This window comes from Petaurus breviceps, unplaced genomic scaffold (genome assembly GCF_028583685.1).
Source record: "Petaurus breviceps papuanus isolate PSGF00001 unplaced genomic scaffold, PetGlider_PUasm1.0 175, whole genome shotgun sequence".
Taxonomy (NCBI): domain Eukaryota; kingdom Metazoa; phylum Chordata; class Mammalia; order Diprotodontia; family Petauridae; genus Petaurus; species Petaurus breviceps.
Window position 1 is genome coordinate 10506426 of NW_027185764.1, and position 19722 is coordinate 10526147.

Genomic DNA, 19722 nt, shown 5'->3' on the forward strand with positions numbered 1-19722 from the left:
CCCCTGATCTTACTGTAAAAGTCTCTGATTTATTCTGATTACATATAATATTTGCTTTTGGTTTTAGATCATGTTACTTTGTTAAAGAACATTTTCTAGTATTAAAAAAACAGAAACAGTTATTGGATTTTGTCAAAAGTTTTTTTTTCAGTGTGTATTGATGTAATCATATGATCTTTTAAAATTGATATTAGTAATATGGTGTAATGCCATGTGCAGAAGCTTTCTAGAAGAACTGCTACTGTGAACAGCTTTTTAAAGGTTTTAATTACTCAGTATAGTGATCACTCTATTCCATAACAAAAGCAAAACATCCATGGAAAATCAAGGTACAGCATAATTCAAAATACATCATTCACCATATTTCAACTTATCACAGAAAATCACAATATAATATTCACAACATAGTCTCAAAGTAAAATAGTCACTCAAGTTAATTCAATCAGTCACTTATCAGTAGTATCAAAGTACACAGTCAAAGTCTTCCACTCTTGGGGCAAAGTTTTGATTAACTCAATCAGTCACTAATTGGTAACAATAGTCAAAGTACTCAAAGTACAGTCACTTATTCAGTAAAGTCTTACTAAGTATCATACATAAAACACTCCACCTCTTAGGTCACTAGTAAACTATAATTCCATAATTACTCAGTACCCAAGGAGAGGTCTTTTCTTCATCTTGACTTGGGGCCTGTTCTCAGATTCCCTGGATCCCCTTCCATGGCCCCAGATTCTACCTGGATTCAATGGCAGACAGCTCCCAGTTCCTTGACCAGCTCTCTGGGCTGGTCCTGCTCCACACTGGCATTCACAGGGTCTGGTCCATGTCAGTTCCTTCACCATTTCTGCTCCAAGGAATTCAAGGCTCAACCAAGCCATAAACAAACAAAGTTTCAGCATCCTGGTCATGCTTCAGTTACCTGGGCTCCTGGTTTCTGGACTCCGGTGCTCCTGGCTCTGGATTCCAGGTTCCATGGCTCCTGGGCTCTTGGGCTCCTGGCTTCTGGCTCTTGGCATCCTGGCTCTGGGTTCCTGTTTAGAAGAAGCTCCACCACCACCGCAAGTTCTCAGGACTCAGTTCTCCATTCTTCTGTAGCTGCTCTGCCACCATATCTCGGTCTCAAGGAAATTTTGACTATGCCTCTCTGGGGCTTTTCTTATATACACAGTATTACCTACTTCACTTCCTTCAGCCAATTTCCTGTTACATCAGTTACAAGGGGACAGGAGTTCTTACCTTCTGTTTCCCCAATCAGAGGCTTGATCAGTTACTAATTGTTAAGTACCTGCTACTTTTGCCAACACAAAGGGATCTTCAAATTCAAAATTGCATTACTGTTACACATGGCTTGTTATGTTTATGATCTTCCTTATAGTGAAGCAACCTATATCCCTGATATAATCAAATTTGATCATAGTATATAATATCTATTTCCTCTTTAATTTTTGTGAATTCTCCTTTTGAATTTTGGTACAAACAATTTGCTTCTTTTCTAAAAAATCTAATTATCTGTTTATATCTTTTACAAATTAAAAAAAGATTCTTATTTTATCAATTCAATTGCTTTGCTCCTTTTTATTTTATAAATGATTTCTTTGATGTTCAAAATTTCTACTTTATTTTTAGTTAGGGGGTTGTTTGTTTTTGTGCTAGTTTTTCTTTTAGTTGCACATTCAAATTTATTGATTTTACTCTATCTCTTTTGTTGTCAAAAGTGTTTAAATTATCTTCTAAGGAATTCTTTAGTTATATCTTATAATATTTGCCATATTTTCTCATTTTCATAATTTGGCCTTTGATTTATAAGTTCCTTAGAATTCAATAGTCTAACGTTTAATTAATTTAAACTTTTCTTTGAAGACCATTTATTGAATATATTTTTGTTGCATTGTTGTCAGTAAATTATGTGTTTAGGATTTATGATTTTTTGCAGTTTTGGTGAGGGCTTTATGCACTAGTAAATAGTTAATTTTAACAAAGTTGCCATGCACTGTTGAAGAATATGGCAATTACTTTATATTCACTAATCACCAGAGATCTACTATCTCTCATTTTTCTAAAGTTCTATTCAGACCTTGCATATCTTTCTCATGTATCTTTTAATCAAATTTGTCTAGGTGACAAAAGGGGACATTGAGGTTCCTCCACTATTATAATTTTATCTATTTCTTCCAGTAATTCAATGAACTTTTCCTTTAATTATCTTAATACTATGCTATTTGCCAATATTCAGTCATTATGTATACTGCTTTCATAACGTAATATCCTTACTTATTTCTTTTTATAATGATTATGTCATATTATATTTTATCATTATTATATACCTTATTGGAAATTATGATTACGACTTCTGCTTTTTTGTGTTCAGATGAAGCAAAATTGATATTACTTCATTCTCTCATTTTAACTCTATGTAAATCTTTATGTTTTAATTGGTTTTCTTTTTTTTTTTTTAAGCAATCAGGGTTAAGTAACTTTCTCAAGGTTACCCGGCCAGTTATTTCTGGGTGTGGTGCTGAGTGTCTGAGCCCGGGATTCGATCTCCAGGTCGTCCCAACACTGGAGCTGGTGCTCTCACTCGCTGAGCCACCTGGCCGCCCCTTAATTGGTTTTCTTATAAAACTATATTGTTGGATTCCATTTTCTAATATATTCTCCCATCCATTTTATGGGAGTTAAGTCAGTTCTTCCCATTCACAATCATGATTATGACTGTTAATCATGTATTTCTATCTATCTGTTCTTGTGCTTTCTTGTGCTTCTTCCTTTCTTTGTCCCACTCTCCTCTTTACCAAATAAGATGACAGAAGATTTTGTGTAGCTCTTGAGATCTTATAAGTGAGACAGATTGCTTCCTCTCTGTTGTCACTCTTCTCTTTTCCTTATTCCACCCTGATCCCAGGTTACTCTTTTCTTTTCACTTTCATTTCCTTTTATGATACCCTCTCCAGCATCTTTGTTTTGCTCGTGACTATTCTCTTACCTATTCTACATTTTCTCTTATTTCCTTTTTTAATTTAATGCACTTTTCCCCCATGATCTGTATGTATATTTAAATACTCTTTATCTTATAGACCTCTAATATGTGATAGTGATTTCCCTCCCCTTCTTTTTTTCTTCTTTCTTTTTGATATTTCCATATCACTCCATTTTCTGTCTTCTCTGGAGACTGTAAAAATAGAACAAAGCTGCTCAGGCCCTCTGTCTAACATAAAGTTTTCTTTCACATTTGAATACTTATGAATTCTGAGAGGAAATTAGGTTTTTGTTCACCTTATTACGTAGTACATATAAATGTATATACCTTTCTATGTTTCTCTTGGCTACTGTGTTTCCATTTCAAAATGTCTACTCTATTCTCAGGAATGCTTAGAAGTCTTCTATTTCATTAAAGGTCCTTTCCCTCTATATAGGATTTACCCCTATAGAATTATTATTAATTTTGCAATTTCCTGGTCTCTTTTAAGAATACCTTAAAAAAAAACAACAAACTATTTCTTTATCTGAAATCATGATTGCAACTTCTATTTTTCTGATCACCAAAATATAAATTTTTAAAATTACAAAACCACATTTGAACTTATAGTTTATATGAAAATCTACTCCCCCTCCACTCCATTGCAAAGATAGGGGTTTCCTGTGTGTGGATCATTATGTATGACAGTTTTTTTTGATGAATTGAATGGTTTTGCTAATTTTTTCTTCCACTTTTTTATACTTTTAAAACATTTTAATGGATGATTCTCTGGGAAAAAAGAAGGAAATATATATATATATATATATATATATATATATATATATAGAGAGAGAGAGAGAGAGAGAGAGAGAGAGAGAGAAATATAGATGATGTAAAACAAAAGATATTTAGAAATCCATTAAATATTGTAAAATGTTTTGGATACAGTCATCGAAAGAGTCAAATCAAGAGCAGAGATTCAATGAAGATAGTGAGTAGAGGCTGAAGAATGTCTTTTGAATATGCCTCCAGTTTAGTTTCTATGACTGTAGCCAGTTCAAAAAGTTTTTGTCCATCACAGACTGGAACCAGTTGCTGAGTGTCTATTTTCTCTAAGAGACTTCCATGAAATGTCACCATTACTCTCTAAAAGCAGGATCCCCATATTTTTCCATCAGGAAATTTGCTTCAGAATGCCAGTCTCTTGTTACAACTGAAATAATTAGAGAATATTAATTTGTCATGGGTAGGTCAAATCAATACAAAAAAAAGGAGAATTAAATTAAGTTACTCATTTTGTGTTATACCAATAAAATTACCAAAGCATTACTTTCTAAAGCTAGAAAAAATAATACCTTAGTTCATCTGGAGTAATAAAAGTCAAGAATTGCAAAGGAAGTGTGAAAACAGTGTGAAAGAGGAGTACCCATCAGATCTCAAACTATACTACAAATTATTATTAAAATGATTGTTAAATTAATAATAATTAAAATGATATGGCACTGATTAAAAATAGGGAAGTTAAGCAGTGAAACAATGTAACACAATGTAATCAATATTCACAGCACTCATGGCAGCTATGAATATGTTGGTGTAGTTGTGAATCACAGAATATAACAGGCTCACCACATTGAGGACAGAACCAAAACATTTATTCAAATACCAGAAAACCGAATCTCCAAACCAGAAAGCCAAATTCATTACAATAACCACAAAGCTGGTACACATAAACAATGAAGTGAACACCCACATTCCCAAGCCTTCCAAAACCTTCCCTTTGTCAGGCCTTCAAAACAAAATAGACTCCCTCAAGCAAGAATGCTTCTCTCACTCATGGTAACTCCTCTGCCTCTACGATGCTTGCTCCCAGAAGTTCTGACTCTCTCTTAGCTTGTGATCAGCTTTTTATCCTGGTCATTAGTTCCTCCCTGCCCCACCCCTTCTGGTTGCTTCAGCAAATTCCTCCCACTATGGGATTCACAAGCTCTGTTTCTTAAAAAAAGGCTTGATATAATCAAACTGAAAGCTCAACTTGAAACAAGGTGCTAAGTACTTGACTTGAAACAAGGCCTAAGTACTTGTTTGCTTGCCATTACAAGGGGCAGGGAAGATCTTCAAATGCTCATTACTCTTACAAACAATTAGGTTCATAACATACCTAAATAAATGAACATAGTATCCTAGTGTCAAATTGACTCAAAGACCCCAACCATGAAGATAAGGATTCACTACCTGAAAAAAATTGTTGGGAAAAATGGTTAACAATTTCACTGAAATTATGTATACACAGATGTTTCACACCATCTAACAAGATAAATCCAAAATGAATATACAATTTAGGCATAAATGGTGACATTATAAATAGATTAAAGAGGTAAAGGAGAAAGTACCTTTTAGATCTATGAATAAGGGAAAATTTCATTACCAAACAAGTAATAGTGAGGATCCAGAAGATGAAATGGACAATTCGGATTATATAAAATTTAAAAGGTTTTCATAAATAAAACCAATGCAGTTGAAATGAGAAAAAACTCAATTAACTGGGAAAAATCTTTATAAGTTTCTCTGTTAAACTGTTCATATCTAAGATATATGAGGAATGGATGCAAATTTATAAAATTAAGAGCCATTCTTCAATAGATAAATGCTCAATGAATATGAGCATGCAATTTTCACAAAAAGAAATCCAAGATAGCAAAAGTCATGTAAAAAAAAACTGCTTGAAATCACCAAGGAAAATGAAAATTTGTATAATGCTTTAAGGTTTGCAAAGCTCTTTAAAAACATATGCTAATTCATTTGACCTTTAGAGCAACTCTGGGAGCTAGATGGTACTTATAACCTTACTTAATATCTAATGAAATTGAGTCTAAGAGATACTGTCATTTTCCTGGGCTTGCACAATATCAAAGGTAGGATCTGAATTCAGGTCTTCCTATCTCCAAGTCCAGCACTCTATTCACTGTCTCTTGGAGAGATCACTTAAGAATCACTGAACTCACAGAAGACTGTGACTTTAGAAAACCCAAACATAAATATATATATATATATATATATATATATATCAAATATAAAGAAATTATAAATGAATGTTGTCTTGATCTATTGAATCTACTGATAATCTCCTGAAAAGAACTAGTGGAAAAATTCCAGGAATTCCATAGTCAAAATCCAGAGCTTATACATCAAAGAAAAATACTTGAAGCATGTAGAAAAAACAGCACTTCAGGTTCAGGAAACTATATTCAGAATCATACAAACCCACTAGTTTCTACTAAAAATAAGAGGTCTTGGAATATAATATCCCCCCTATAGCAAAAGATGTTTATAAGTTTATAATCAAGACTAATTTGTCCTATAAAGTTGAGTATGACCTTATGGGACAAGGGGAAATGGACCTTTAATGAAAAGAGGATTTTCAAGCATTTCTAATGAATTGAGTCAGAATTTTGAGATACAGTTACAGGAGTCCAGTGAAATGAAGAAAGCCAAATTTGTTTGAGAAATTAGAAAAAAGAAAAAGTTTTATAATGTACTCATAACATTCTAATAGGGGGAGAAGAACCAGGCTTTCTTTTGAAAACTTAATCTCCTCAAACAGTATTGTGGGAATTATAAAAGAACAATAGAGATCCAAGATATGGAGAATCAATTTTTTCTGAGTGTGTGGAGAGAGGAGAAAGGTGGATAAAGAAGGAATACATTAGTGTAGAAAGGAGAAAGAAGGGTATGGAACTTGCTATTTCTCATAATTGAGGTGCTTGAGAAGAACATAGAAATATGAAAAAAGGTGGAGGGAGTAGATATCAGATTTATTTCATTATTTTATAAACAGGACAAAAGTACATTGAACATAAGCATACACATGAATAGTTTGGAGTAGAAATAGATTGAACAATGGAGAAAAAATGGAACTAGAGAATAGCCATAAGTGAAACACACTTTTTGATCCTGAAGGGCAAATAAAAGAGAAAAAATAAAACCAAGCAAATATAATCTAATGTGGTGCCTTAGCTTGCCTCTTAGAAAATTGCGTACTGCCTGAAAAAATTGTGGCATATGAATGGAATGGAATATTATTGTTCTATAGAAAATGATGAAATACATGATTTCAGAAACCATGAGTGGTTTGAGCTGCTGTGGAATGAAGTGAACAGAATCAGAACAATTTTTTACAATAACATCAGCATTGTAAAGAAAAACAACGTTAAAACACATAACTCTGATGAATGCAATGGCCACCCATGTCTCCAGAGGATCTGTAATGAAGCATGTTGCTCACTCCTGAGAGAAAGATAGTGGATACAAGGTGCCAAAAGAGACATGAATTTTTTGACATGCTCACAATGTGGATTCACGTTGCTTGACTATACCACTGTGGTTTTTATTTATCTTTCTCTTGGTTTTTAATTTGAGGGAAGTTTGAAGTGGGGATTAGCAGTAGTCATACTGAAAAAGGAGAGGGTCATTGATAAATGTTTAAGTGCACAGAAGAGAACAGAATTCTAAAAGGAAGCCCAAAGTAAATAGTTTTGAAAATATAGAACTGATTATATACTTAACAAAAAGACTAGTGGTATGAAATGTAGATTGAAAATGTCATAGATAATCTTCTTTATGTGTTCCACTGTGAGTATGGAAATATTTGTTTTTGGTGTTAAAGTTCAGAATTAGAATGTAAAGCATTTTTTAAAATATTTTTTAAAAAATTTAAGTTAATTTGTTTGTTTCTTTTTAGTTTACAGGATTCAATTCCACAATTCCTTGAGTTTCACATTTTGTCCCCCTGCCTCCCCACTCCCCCCCGCCATGGTGGCATATAGTCAAGTGTAGGATCTGTAAATACTTTCACATTATACATTAGTCAGGTTATAAAGATGGATTGTATCAGCTGGAATGAAAAATGGTAAAGAGGACATAAAACTAAATAAGAGAAGGAAAAAGATCAAGTATTTTGCTTCCGCCTGGATATAAACTCAGTTCTTTCTAGTTCTTTCTCTGGATGAACATATTTCTCTCCATCATGATTCTTTTGGGATTGACTTATATCACTGCATTGCTGAGAGGAGTCCAGTCTATCAAAGTCGGTCATCACACATACGTTGTGTCTGTAATTGTGTTAAAGCATTTCTTAAGAAAAAAGAATGGGGATAATTATATTTAGAGTATCTATTAACGGCATGTTTGAGTTCCTATGATCTTTAAAGGTGGAATTAGGGTTAGAGTTAGGATACTAGTTTGAGGAGAATATATGATCATATGAATATTTCCTAAGGATGAGGGAAACTTGAGCATGTTGTAGGCAATAAATGAGGAGCAAGTCAATAGGAAGAGATTGAAGATGGGAATAGGAAATAGAGAATAATTAAAAGTACAAGTTATCTGAGAAGATAGGGGGTCAAGGTCACGACTGATGTCTTGATCTTGTCGAGGAGACCAATAACTTCTTCACCTAAGAGTAAAGAAAGGGATTGGGGAATTGAGGATGATGTCAAGGGGTTTAGAGATGTAGAAAAGGGGAAAAGAAGTAGTTTATGAGAAATTCTATTCTCCTAGTGATGGAGGAGGTGAGGTCTTCTGAGATGTGTAGGAGAGTGGGTGCGATGGAAGAAGGCTTATGGAGAGAAAATAAGGTTTGCAAGAGTTGGTATGGGCAAAATAATGACACTATCATATCATGGAAGAATAAAAGAGTTATGTGTCAGGAAGGGCTTGGTTGAGGTTAATTGACATAAATTTGTAGTGCATCCAGTTGTATGACTTCCTATAATAGCATTCAGGAACATTCAAGTTGGAGCAGAGAAGGCAAATGAAATTAGTGTTTGAGTTTGGCAAGTTGTATGCCTTGGTAGAAGAATAAATACTGAGAATCTGGTAGTCTTATCTTGCTTAGCTCTTGGCTAAATAATCTTAAAAAATATAGCAATTTCATACGAATGTCTTCCTTTTCTCCTTTTTCCAGCTCTGAGTGCTGATGAAATCTTAACTCAAGGAATTACCTTTATCTTTGGTGGCTATAAGACAATCAAACTCTTTGCTACTTTGTTTATAAGTTGGCCATTCATCCTGGCATTCAAGAGAGACTATAGGAGGAGATAGATGTTGCTCTACCCAATAAGGTGAGAGTTAGGGAAGCAGATTCTCATTTAGATCTCCAATTCAACAAAATTCACCTTACCTCTGAATAGAAGGCATATTCTTCATCTAAAAATTCCTTAGTGAAAAAGATGGGATGAACCCAAAATACTTTTGACAAAAGAGAAAAACCTGAAAAGCTTGACTTAATATACCCACCCTTATCTTCCCAAACTGCCTCACTCTTCCCTTTCTTGTTTAAGCTCCTAACTTTTCCACTTCTTAGCTGGATGTCAGCTCCTCAGGGTAGTTATCACCTGGGACAGAAACACCTACCTTAGCAGTTGTATAGGTGCTATGGAAAAATTCTCCCCAACTTCAGCTTCACCACCCACAGCTTACCATATTTCCTTGTTACCTTAATAGATACCACTTAGCAGTTGAATTCTGTCCATCAGGCCAGTGTTCAGAGTAAGAAACCTACTTTCTTCCTTTTCATTTTGAACTTAACTCAATGAGTCACGTAGTTTGAGCAGGATGGATGGATTGTGATCTTTATAATTGATCTCATTACATTATCTTTCTCTCCAGACCTAGCTCTCGTTCAGACTTCCTTATTACTGGTAAGGGTACTGCTCAGATTCCAGTTACCCAAGTACACAATCTTGTTATTCTTCACTTTTTCATTCTTCACTTTCAATTTAATGTTTTCAAATCTTGTTATTTCTACTTCTAGAAAACCTCTCCTACCTCTCCCTATCTCTCTACTCACATGGTTAGCTCAGAGACTGATCATTTCTATAGCATTAAAAAAATAGAAAATCTCGACTCTCACAGAAATTGCATTCTAATAAGGAAAGACAATACATTTAGAGGAATAGGGGACAGAGAAGGGAGCTTTGGTCTGTGGAATTACAGGGATGGTGAATTGATTCATAGAGCAGTGAATCAATATGCCCTTTCCAGAAGATGCATTCTTTGAAGTCTTTATATTTTTCAAGAGCTACTTATTAAAATGCAAATGGCCCTGGATAGGTTAACATCATAAATCATTATCAGCTAATATTATAGTTTTCAAATTGCTAATGTTGCACTGAAAATGAATCTATAAGAAGAGGGTACAAAATAGATATCATGGTAAGAGAGCAGGCATGCCAGGAAGAGAGCATTATTTAAAAGAGTGATAAGCATTCAAAGAAATAGGGAAAAGACCAATATATTCAAAATATTTATGGTATCTCTTTTTATAGAAGCAAAATAGAGTCAAGGGGGTGCTGATTATTGGGGGAATAGCTGTACAATAAGAAATGTTGAAATGAATAGTTTCAGAAAAACCTGCCAACTAAAGAAAACAGAAACAGGGAACAATTCATCTAATAACAACATTATTAAAAACTTTGAAGGACTTGAGAACTCAAATCAATACACTTATAAGCTGCTTCTCCAGAGGTTATGAAGCTGTAGCATGCCGTCTACCTTTGACAGATAAATGATAGGCTCAAGATGAAGAATTAAGCACCAATTTTTGGGTCAGTATGGGGATTTGTTTTGCTTCACTATGTATATTTTCCTTTCTTAACTGGGAGAGGTGAGGTGAGAGGAAAAGAAAATAAAAAATTTTTAGTTCACAAAATAAAATAAAAATAAAGAAGTTTCATAGGAATATAAAAAAAGATAGGCTTAGCTTATTATAATTTTGTAGAGGATAAACTCTAGATTTGATCCTCAGAGTGGTTAAGAGAACTGAAGAGATCAGGAATCATTTTATAACTCCTTCCTGTTATTTTCTAGTACTCAGATAGCTCTGATTACAATAGTAAGTTCAAAATGCCTCCTTTTAAGAAAATATCAGCATGAAGTACATTTCCTTTTTTGATGGAAGTAAGAAATTACATTCACTTTGTATGCAGATAATGAGCCCAACTCTTCACAGGTTTAGTAACAAAAATGATTTTGGGATTATGCTCTAGAATATATTATTGTTGCATTTGGGGATCATACTTATAATCAGTGCAACTCAGTGACTGCCACTGAGTTGAACATTAGTGGACGAAGACCAGATGGACAATCTCAATCTTTTGGAATATCTCTTTCTTCCCATGCCCCAGTCACAAATGATGCTTTGATGCAGATGGAATATTTAGTTATCATGGGGAATGAATCACTCAGGTTGTTTCTTGTAGGAACTAGGATTAAAAGAGTTGCTAAGAAAATTATTGAGATCAATGGACTCACTATTCCCAGAGGGATGGTAGTGTCAAGTCCTATCTTTGCTCTTCGTCATGAAGCAGAATACTGGCCAGAAACAGAGGAGTTCTGCCCAAAATGTAGAGATTGTTTTGTTAGGAAAAGTGTATTGAGGTCCTGGAAAGAACAACAAATTGGGAGTCGGAGCAAAAAGATTCATATAATGTATCAGCTTCTTTGGGAAATCTAATTTGTTTTAGGTTCAACATTTTAGAGCATTCTCATCTGTAGAATGAATGGACTGAGCTACATGATGGCCAAGATTATTTCTAGCTCTAAATCCTATGATATGTTTCTCTATCTGTTAATATCCTATAAGGAATATATCTGGGGATCCCTGGATAGAAAAGAATGCAAATGTATTATCTTTATGAATCATTATGTTGCAGACTTAAAAAAAATCACATAAAGTTCTTGTTTACTTTAGGGTACATTTTTACATTCTTTGTCTCCACATGCAAAAACCTAGTTTTCCTGAGGATATTTATAAAAATGCTTGGCTACTGCTGAAAGCACTTAAGATGTTGGTGTCAAAGGTCATAAGGAAGCATAGAAAAAAGTGTTATGAAGTTTAAATGAAATAATGGGTATAAAGTATTTTTCAAACATTTCAGAGCTATAAAATGCCACTTATAATTTATATATAATACATAATAATAATAATAATAGCAACAATGACTATTAATCTTCAGTCATAAGGTTTTCAGGACAGTGATGACTTCATCCCTGAGCCTTCTATTGCATTCTTGCTGAGCTCAAACAATGTTTCTGGAGCAATAGAGTGGCATACTGCTAAAATTTTAACAACCATGCTCTCTCTCAGGGGAAAAGTTTATGCACACACACTTTAAAATGTATTCTGTATTAACACTGTGGGCAGCTAAGTGGTGCAGTGGATAGAGCACTAGGCCTGGAGACAGGGAGACCTGAATTCAAATCTGACTTCAGACTGGGTAAGTCATTTAATCCTGTTTGCCTCAGTTTCCTCATCTATAAAATGAACTGGAGAAGGTAATAGCAAACTGCTCCATTATCTTTGCCAACAAAATCCCAAATGGGGTCACAGGGAATGGGACACAACTGAAATGACTGAAGAACAACAACATTAACACTGTCTTTATTTTATGGAATTGAAAAAACATTAAACCTAGCTCTGATTTGTCGATTGAACATTTCTGGATCGTAAGCACTCACACTGAAACCTTAACGATGGTTCTGGCAAGCTGGTCAGAGCTGTCTCTAGCACATCTCAGAACCCAGATCTCTTAGGAATACTTTAGCAATGAATTATGAAAAAACACCAACCTGCAAAATGATCAAGAAATGCAAATAGAAACGTGAATAAGCTCCTTCATCGAGTCTAGGACTGCACAAAAAGAGATTCAGAAATTGTAAGCACTTGAAGAGGATAATTTGGGGAAAAAAGGAGAAATAATGACAGTAATGAAAAAAAGGGAAGAAAGAAAAGAGTATCTTTGAAGTAGTTAAAATGCATAGAAGAGACTGGAGGGATGTTTAGACAAGAAGACAATTTTAGAACTAATGTACTGAATGAAGTATATATTTTATATAAAAAAAGCAATTTTTATGTAGTGAGATTTTTGACTTGCCTTTTCTGTCTTTTCTATATAGAAATAATCATTTTGGTGTTTGTCAAGCTCATAATAATAAAAAATTTTGAAAATACATTTAAAGAAAGATTTATCAAGAATACAGGTATTCCTAATGTATATGTTACATATGGTCCGTTATGGTCTGCTCTTGACCTCTTGTACCAGGAGAAGCTTCTTAAGAAAGTTTCTGCCTCTGGGGTAATCAGTAAGGAGACACTGACTCTGTGAAGTCACCACTTCAGAAAAGCTGACACATGTTCCTAAATGGCCCTAATTCATTCATCCCCTCCTAGGAAGACAAAGTCATAGTCAAAGTCAAGGTTAGGATTCTGAATCCTATTTTTTTTTCCCTTTTTTTTGGAGGGGAGAAGGCTGGGCAATTGGGGTTAAGTGACTTGCCCAAGGTCACACAGCTACTAAGTGTTAAGTGTCTGAGTCCACATTTGAACTCAGGTCCTTCTGACTCTAGGACTGGTGCTCTTTTCATTGCACCACCTAGACGCCTCTTCTGAATCCTTTTATAGGTAAGCTGTTGTTTTTCCATAAAACTTGCATGGCCAAGTAAATATAGTACGAACTCAGTCTTAAGATATTTCTTTTGTCACACTCTGTCACAAACAATGAGATTTGTATAGCATAATGGAAGGGCCATAAACTGAGTTTGCAGAGTATGAATTTGTCTCGCTTTCAGAAATCTCAATATAAAAAATTCTACTTCACAAAACACCTCATTAAAGGAGAAGTTATACACATAACATAAAGATTCTTTGCTTGATAAAGGATTTGGCATGAACTTCCTTTAAATAGGAAGATAAATAGGAAATAACTATTTAAACCATATAAATACCATTTATAATATTTGTCTTTATTTGCCTTTGGAGTATCAATTAGCTTGCCCGAATTAATTTATACAAACCCAAGAACGCATCTGCTTCATGAAAGGAGGCACAGCAGGAAGAAAGCTCCTCAAGGGTAGGGGCCATGTCTTATGGTTTTTCTGTATCTCCTACAAGTATACCAATACTTATTGTTTGGTCAAAGGTTACCCCGCCTTTTCTATACGGTGATCCCAAACATGCATAAGATTTGGAAATAGAAGGTGCCTCTAGTCCAACTGCCTTACTTTATGGGGAAGAAAACTGAAGCCCATAGATAGACAATGGCTTAACCCAGAGTCATACAATTAACAAATTGCTGGGCTAATATTTGAACCTGTGTCTTCTGACCCCAAATTCAGTGTTTCTTCCAATACTTGTCTTGGATCTTCTTTCTCATTAACATCTTTTCTCTTTCTCTTCTAAAACTCAGTTCAATAAGGAAAAAAGGACATCAACCCCCACATTTACCTTTTCTTTGGTGTTGGTCCCTGAAACTACTTTGGGAGGACATTTGATCTTCTGAACATAAAATTTGCCATCAGCCAAGTCCTGTAAGAATTCTTTAGAAATTGCAAAGAGATACCAGCAAAGATATTTGTTATTTTATTTTTTATTTTATTCTTAATTTTGAGAAAGTTCCTATGTCATGTGGACAATAAAGTTAACAAATATTTATTATGTGTCTAGTAAATTCTAATTTATTATCAATATAATTATTTAAGTGTTTAATAATACTAATGATAATTATTATTATTACCAGCTACTTAGAGAGGAGTTAGCAAACTAATATTAGTAACATCCTTGGCTACATAATTAACTTGAAACCATCTATAAGAATATTAAGTTCTAGGTAGTAACCAATGTGGCTTTATGAAAATCAAAGGATGTCAGACTATTTAAAATTTCTTTTATGTGGAAAAAATAGGCAGTTTTTGAAGACATATAAATAAATATAATATATGCTTCAGTAAATTTTTGGTTCTGTCTCACAACAGATAGGACAATAGGTATATGAGACTCAATTATATGGAATACTAATCTCTATTCATATTTCCTTGCTTTCAAACTTATATAGAGTCCCTGTAAGAAACCATATACATTTAACACTTCTTTTCTATAAATCTTCCTATAATTGAGCCTCAACTTATCGATATATCTGATATCCAATGAATCCCTTGCTTAGGTCAACATGAATGAAGAAATGATAAAGAATTTATCAAGTACTTACTATATACCAAGCATTTACTATGCTAAGCACTACAGATATAAATATAAAGCATGATGGTTTCTGCCATTGAGGAGCTTACTTTCTAATGGGGGAAGTAAAAACATTAAAGGAAGGTAAAAATCATAGAGAAAGGTATAGAAAGGAAAGTAGAGAAGGCTGGTTCCTCTTGTGTAGGGCTTCAATATGAAGCAATCTTATCAATGTCTATCATAAACATGGGTTCAAAGGACTGAAAAGGAACAAAACTCTGGCAGAATAGTCATGGAGACTATACGTATGTGCATATATATGTATAGATACATGCCCATATACATCATATGTACATATACATGCATACACAAACACATATGTATGCATGTATGTATATCTGCATTCTCTTATTCATACCTTGGCAACAGCTACCTTTCAGTTATTTCAACAGTTTTATTAGAAGCCAGGTAATGGAGCTATTGCAGAAGCTTTTAGTTCAAGACCAGATTCTCTACAGCTTTAGAATCAAATGATATAGGTTGGATTAATAGGCTAAGGCAGAGGTTCTTCACCTTATTAGATGTCCTGGATATCTTTTAGGAGTTTGGTGAAGCCTCTCTGGACCCCTTCTCAGAATAATGTTTTTAAATGAATAAAATAAAATACATAGGATTTGATAGGAAACTAATTATATTGCAATGCATTTATCAAAATAAATATAAAAATCTAATTATATTGAAATACATGATCAAATATTTAAAAAATATAAATTTATAGACTAAGTTTAAGATCCCCTGGACTAAAGTTGATTATTGGAATTATATTTAGGAGTCAAAAGCATAAAGTAGAGAGAAAAACTGTAATCATCTATGGAATGTAGAGACCCTATTTAGTTGCAAGATAGAGAAATAAGGTAATAGAAGAATTTCATGCATTAGCAAAGATACAAATATATACATACGTGTGTGTGTGTGTGTGTGTGTGTGTGTGTATGAAACAGGAGATTATTATTGAGATCTTTACCAAAAGAAAGACATCCTATTTGGTTTACTTTGTATGGCACCCTGGACAGCATTACAAAAAGGCACTACTGCTTTGTGACTATTTTAAGAGTAGAAGAAGATAGTTTATTCACAATCAAAATGAGCTTAAGCAAAAAAGAGCAAGGCAAATATGTTTGCAATTAAGTTTAAGTTGTGATTTAAGGGTCAGTGAGAGTAATGTCAAAAAACCAGAGGACCATCGTTAATTTTTCTGAATACAAAGAAGAGTTAACTACAGGACATTCAGAAAGAAGCACAGAGAGGCAAGGCAATTTTGGAAACAGCATATAGAATTATGTATTTAGAAATACAAAGCAAGTGGTACAAAATGGAGATTTTAGTTTCATAGAAAATCTTCCCTTTGTGTTATACTATGTGTATGGAAACATATTTTTTTGGTGCGATTAAGTTTAGAACAAAAAAAAGATTTAATAAAATTTGAATGATCCATCCAGAATGCTGAATTTAATAAATTATTCCACTCCTCTGTCTCCAGGAAAAGCTACAAATTTTTTACTCTATGCCCAGGTCTTTTATCTGTCATCTCCATGAACTACACTCAACAATTCCTTGAGAAAGCAATACACAGTTTGAAGACTGAAACTCAATGTTTCCAATGATCAATCATATTTTCTAGGTTGACTTTGATTGGGTAGGGTGATTTAAAAATTTTGGTCTATACAACAGCTTCTAGGACAAATGAAATTGTTTTAAAAAGTAATATGAATATAACTGAGAGATCTGGATACTGTAGTGTTGAGAGGAAAGGTGTTGTTCCTTTCTTCAGGAAACATTTCTTCTCATCATCCCCAGGCAGGAGTGATTGAAAAGGAGAGCCAATGATCATAATTTTGTGAGGACTGTGCTGATTGATTTGTTAATGAATTATTATTGGGTCATTTGGCTAATACAGTTAAATCTGGAAGGGAATTCCTCTGAGTCCATCTGGTCCAATGCTCTTATGTTGAAGATGAGGTAAGTGAGGTCTAGAGAGATAAAATAATTTATCCAATATCACACAGGCAGTAAGTGAAAGAGAAGACATTGGCTCCCTGGGGATATGACTCCAAATATTGTGCTTTTCCCACCATACCATGCTGCCTTAAGATTTTAGGATCATTTTAGAACATGAAGAACTAAGAATAAAGCTTGTTGAATATGGTTTCAAGGATGAAGTGGATGCTGTGAACAAGGATGAACAAGGGAGGAGAGGCTTTGATTTCTGAAAGAATATGTTCTGGGTCTGGATTTTTATGAATGAGAAAATGAGAAGAGGTAATGGATGCAATGGGTGTACATTTTCAAGAATGATTTCTCATAAAGTCCTTAGCTTCCATTTGCTCCAATCTAATTCTGAAGGAATGATTCTCCTCGTTGAGCTTTTGAGATTCTTTTTCCATCTGGCAAATTCAGCTTTTCAAGGCATTCTTCTCCTCCTTGCCTTTTGGAGCCTCTTTTGCCATCTGAGTTAGTTTTTTTTTTAAGGTATTATTTTCCTCAGTCAGGTTGTTGACTCTCATTTCATAATTTTCTTGCATCGTTCTAATTTCTCTTCCAAATTTACCCTCCACTTCTCTTATTTGGTTTTCAAAATCCTTCTTAAGGTCCTCTATGGCCTGTGACCAGCTTGTATGTGTCTTGGAAGCTTTTGGTGCAGGAGTTCTGACTTCACTGTTTTCCTCCTGTTCCATGCTTTGATCCTTTGTGTCCCCAAAATAGGAGTGTAAAGTTGGGTTGCTTTGTTTATTTTGTTTCCTTTGCCTGCTCATGTCGTCACTCAATCATTTGACCCCTGGGGTTTTTGTCACAGTAGGACTCTGCCACCAGACAAGGGAGCTTCGTCCCAAATGCTGGGGTTTTCTCATCTGCCAGATGTATTAGTTGGGTGCCCTCTCTGAAGCCTCCACACACTCTGGCAAGCTGATCAAACACCCCAGGAGTCCACTCTAGACTGCAATCCAGATCCAAGCAGGTTAAAGCAAGACAGATTGCTTGGTCCCCCTACAATCTGCAGGCCTGGAGCTGAAGCTGCCACATGGGGGCAGCTGCACAGCAGCTGTGCCTCAGCAGCTTCTCACGCTGGGGACAAAGACTGACCACACTCCCAAACTCCACATTGCACTGACCTCTCACTTTGTCTTTGGCATTTATGGGTTGATAATTCTGGAACCACCACAGCTCCTGATGATCTGAAATCCCTCCAGCTGGTGGTTGGTCACGCCTGCCCTGGGGCTAAAACCATTGGAGTGGGGCTGGGCTTGGCTCCTAGAGCGCTGAGCTGACCACTTGCAGCCAGCCTGCTAGCCTCTCCTCAGTGGGAGGTTAGCTTCTCTGTGTAATTTTGTGGATTCTGTAGCTCCAAAGTTTGTTCAGACTCCCCTTTTACGTGAATTGGGGAAGGTGGAAGCCAGAGCCCTGTGGAAGTCCTATTTCTATTCCACCATCTTGACTCTGACCCTCATGAATGGATTCTAGAAAGAGCAGTTAAGGAAGTTAAGTTCCAATAATTCTTATCAACATTGGAAAGACCATTTGTTCACTGCTTTATGTAATTTGAATAATAGACCATTGGGAGAACGTATACCTCCAGCCAGAATGATGAACCCAAATCTGCAAATTAAAGAACAGCAAACACATGAGATCCCAAATATTGAGTAGTAGACTGTGAGGCAAGGTATCCCAGCACCGTATCTAGGAACACTTAGTTTGGCAGGATATGATTTACATTTGGTGATAAGAAAGATATAAGAAAAATCTCTACTGGAACATTCATAAGAATCCCTAAAAATCATTTTTGGATAGATATTACCTAAATCAGGATTAGCAGTTCAAGGAATACATATATTGGATGGAGTAATAGATTCTAATTATCAAGAAAAAATTATTGAGGGCGGCCAGGTGGCTCAGTGATTAAGAGCACTGGCTCCAGTGTCAGGCTGACCTGGATCAAATCCGGGCTCAGATACTCAGCACCACACCCAGAAATAACTGGCTGTGTAACCTTGAGGAAGTTACTTAACCCCAATTGCTTAAAAAAAATTATTCTGGCATCCCAAAATTTAGGTGAAGAATCTGTACAGTTTTATAAAAATGATAGAGTAGTTCAAGTGATTATTATTCCTTGTAAAACAATAACCCTTGTGAAAACTGATCCTTCTTTGGAAATAACTATCAGAACTGAAGGGTTTGGTTTTACTGATAGAAAAAATTGGGAGCTAAAGTATAGGTAAAATTGAAGCCAGATGGTATTTCAAAGTCTATGGAGATTATGGCACATGGGAAAGATATTACTGTAACTGTCACTTATTCAGGAGAAGGTGATTACCAAATTGTACCCCTTAACTCATATATTTTACTGTGAATAAGGCTATGATAGTGGGTTCATGGTCTCCAGAAGCCCAGCTGATGCTATATCTACCCTGCTTCTGGTGATTGTCTCCTCAGTCTTTTTAGCTTTTTGTTAAACTTGTTTGCTGGATTTGTCTCTTGAAGGTTTGGTGCCCTCTACTTGTAGATGCCTCACTGCTTAAGCTGGATGTCCTGTCCAAGACTGTGATGCATCACCCCTGGACTTGGCATCGACCAAGCTCTGGATGCCAGCTAATAAATTGACCCCTCAAATGGAAACTCTGGGGGCAGGGATAGCTCTTTGTCTAATCCCAGTAGGGAGTAGCTATGGAAGAAGAAATTTTGGGTTCCATTCATTTGAGGG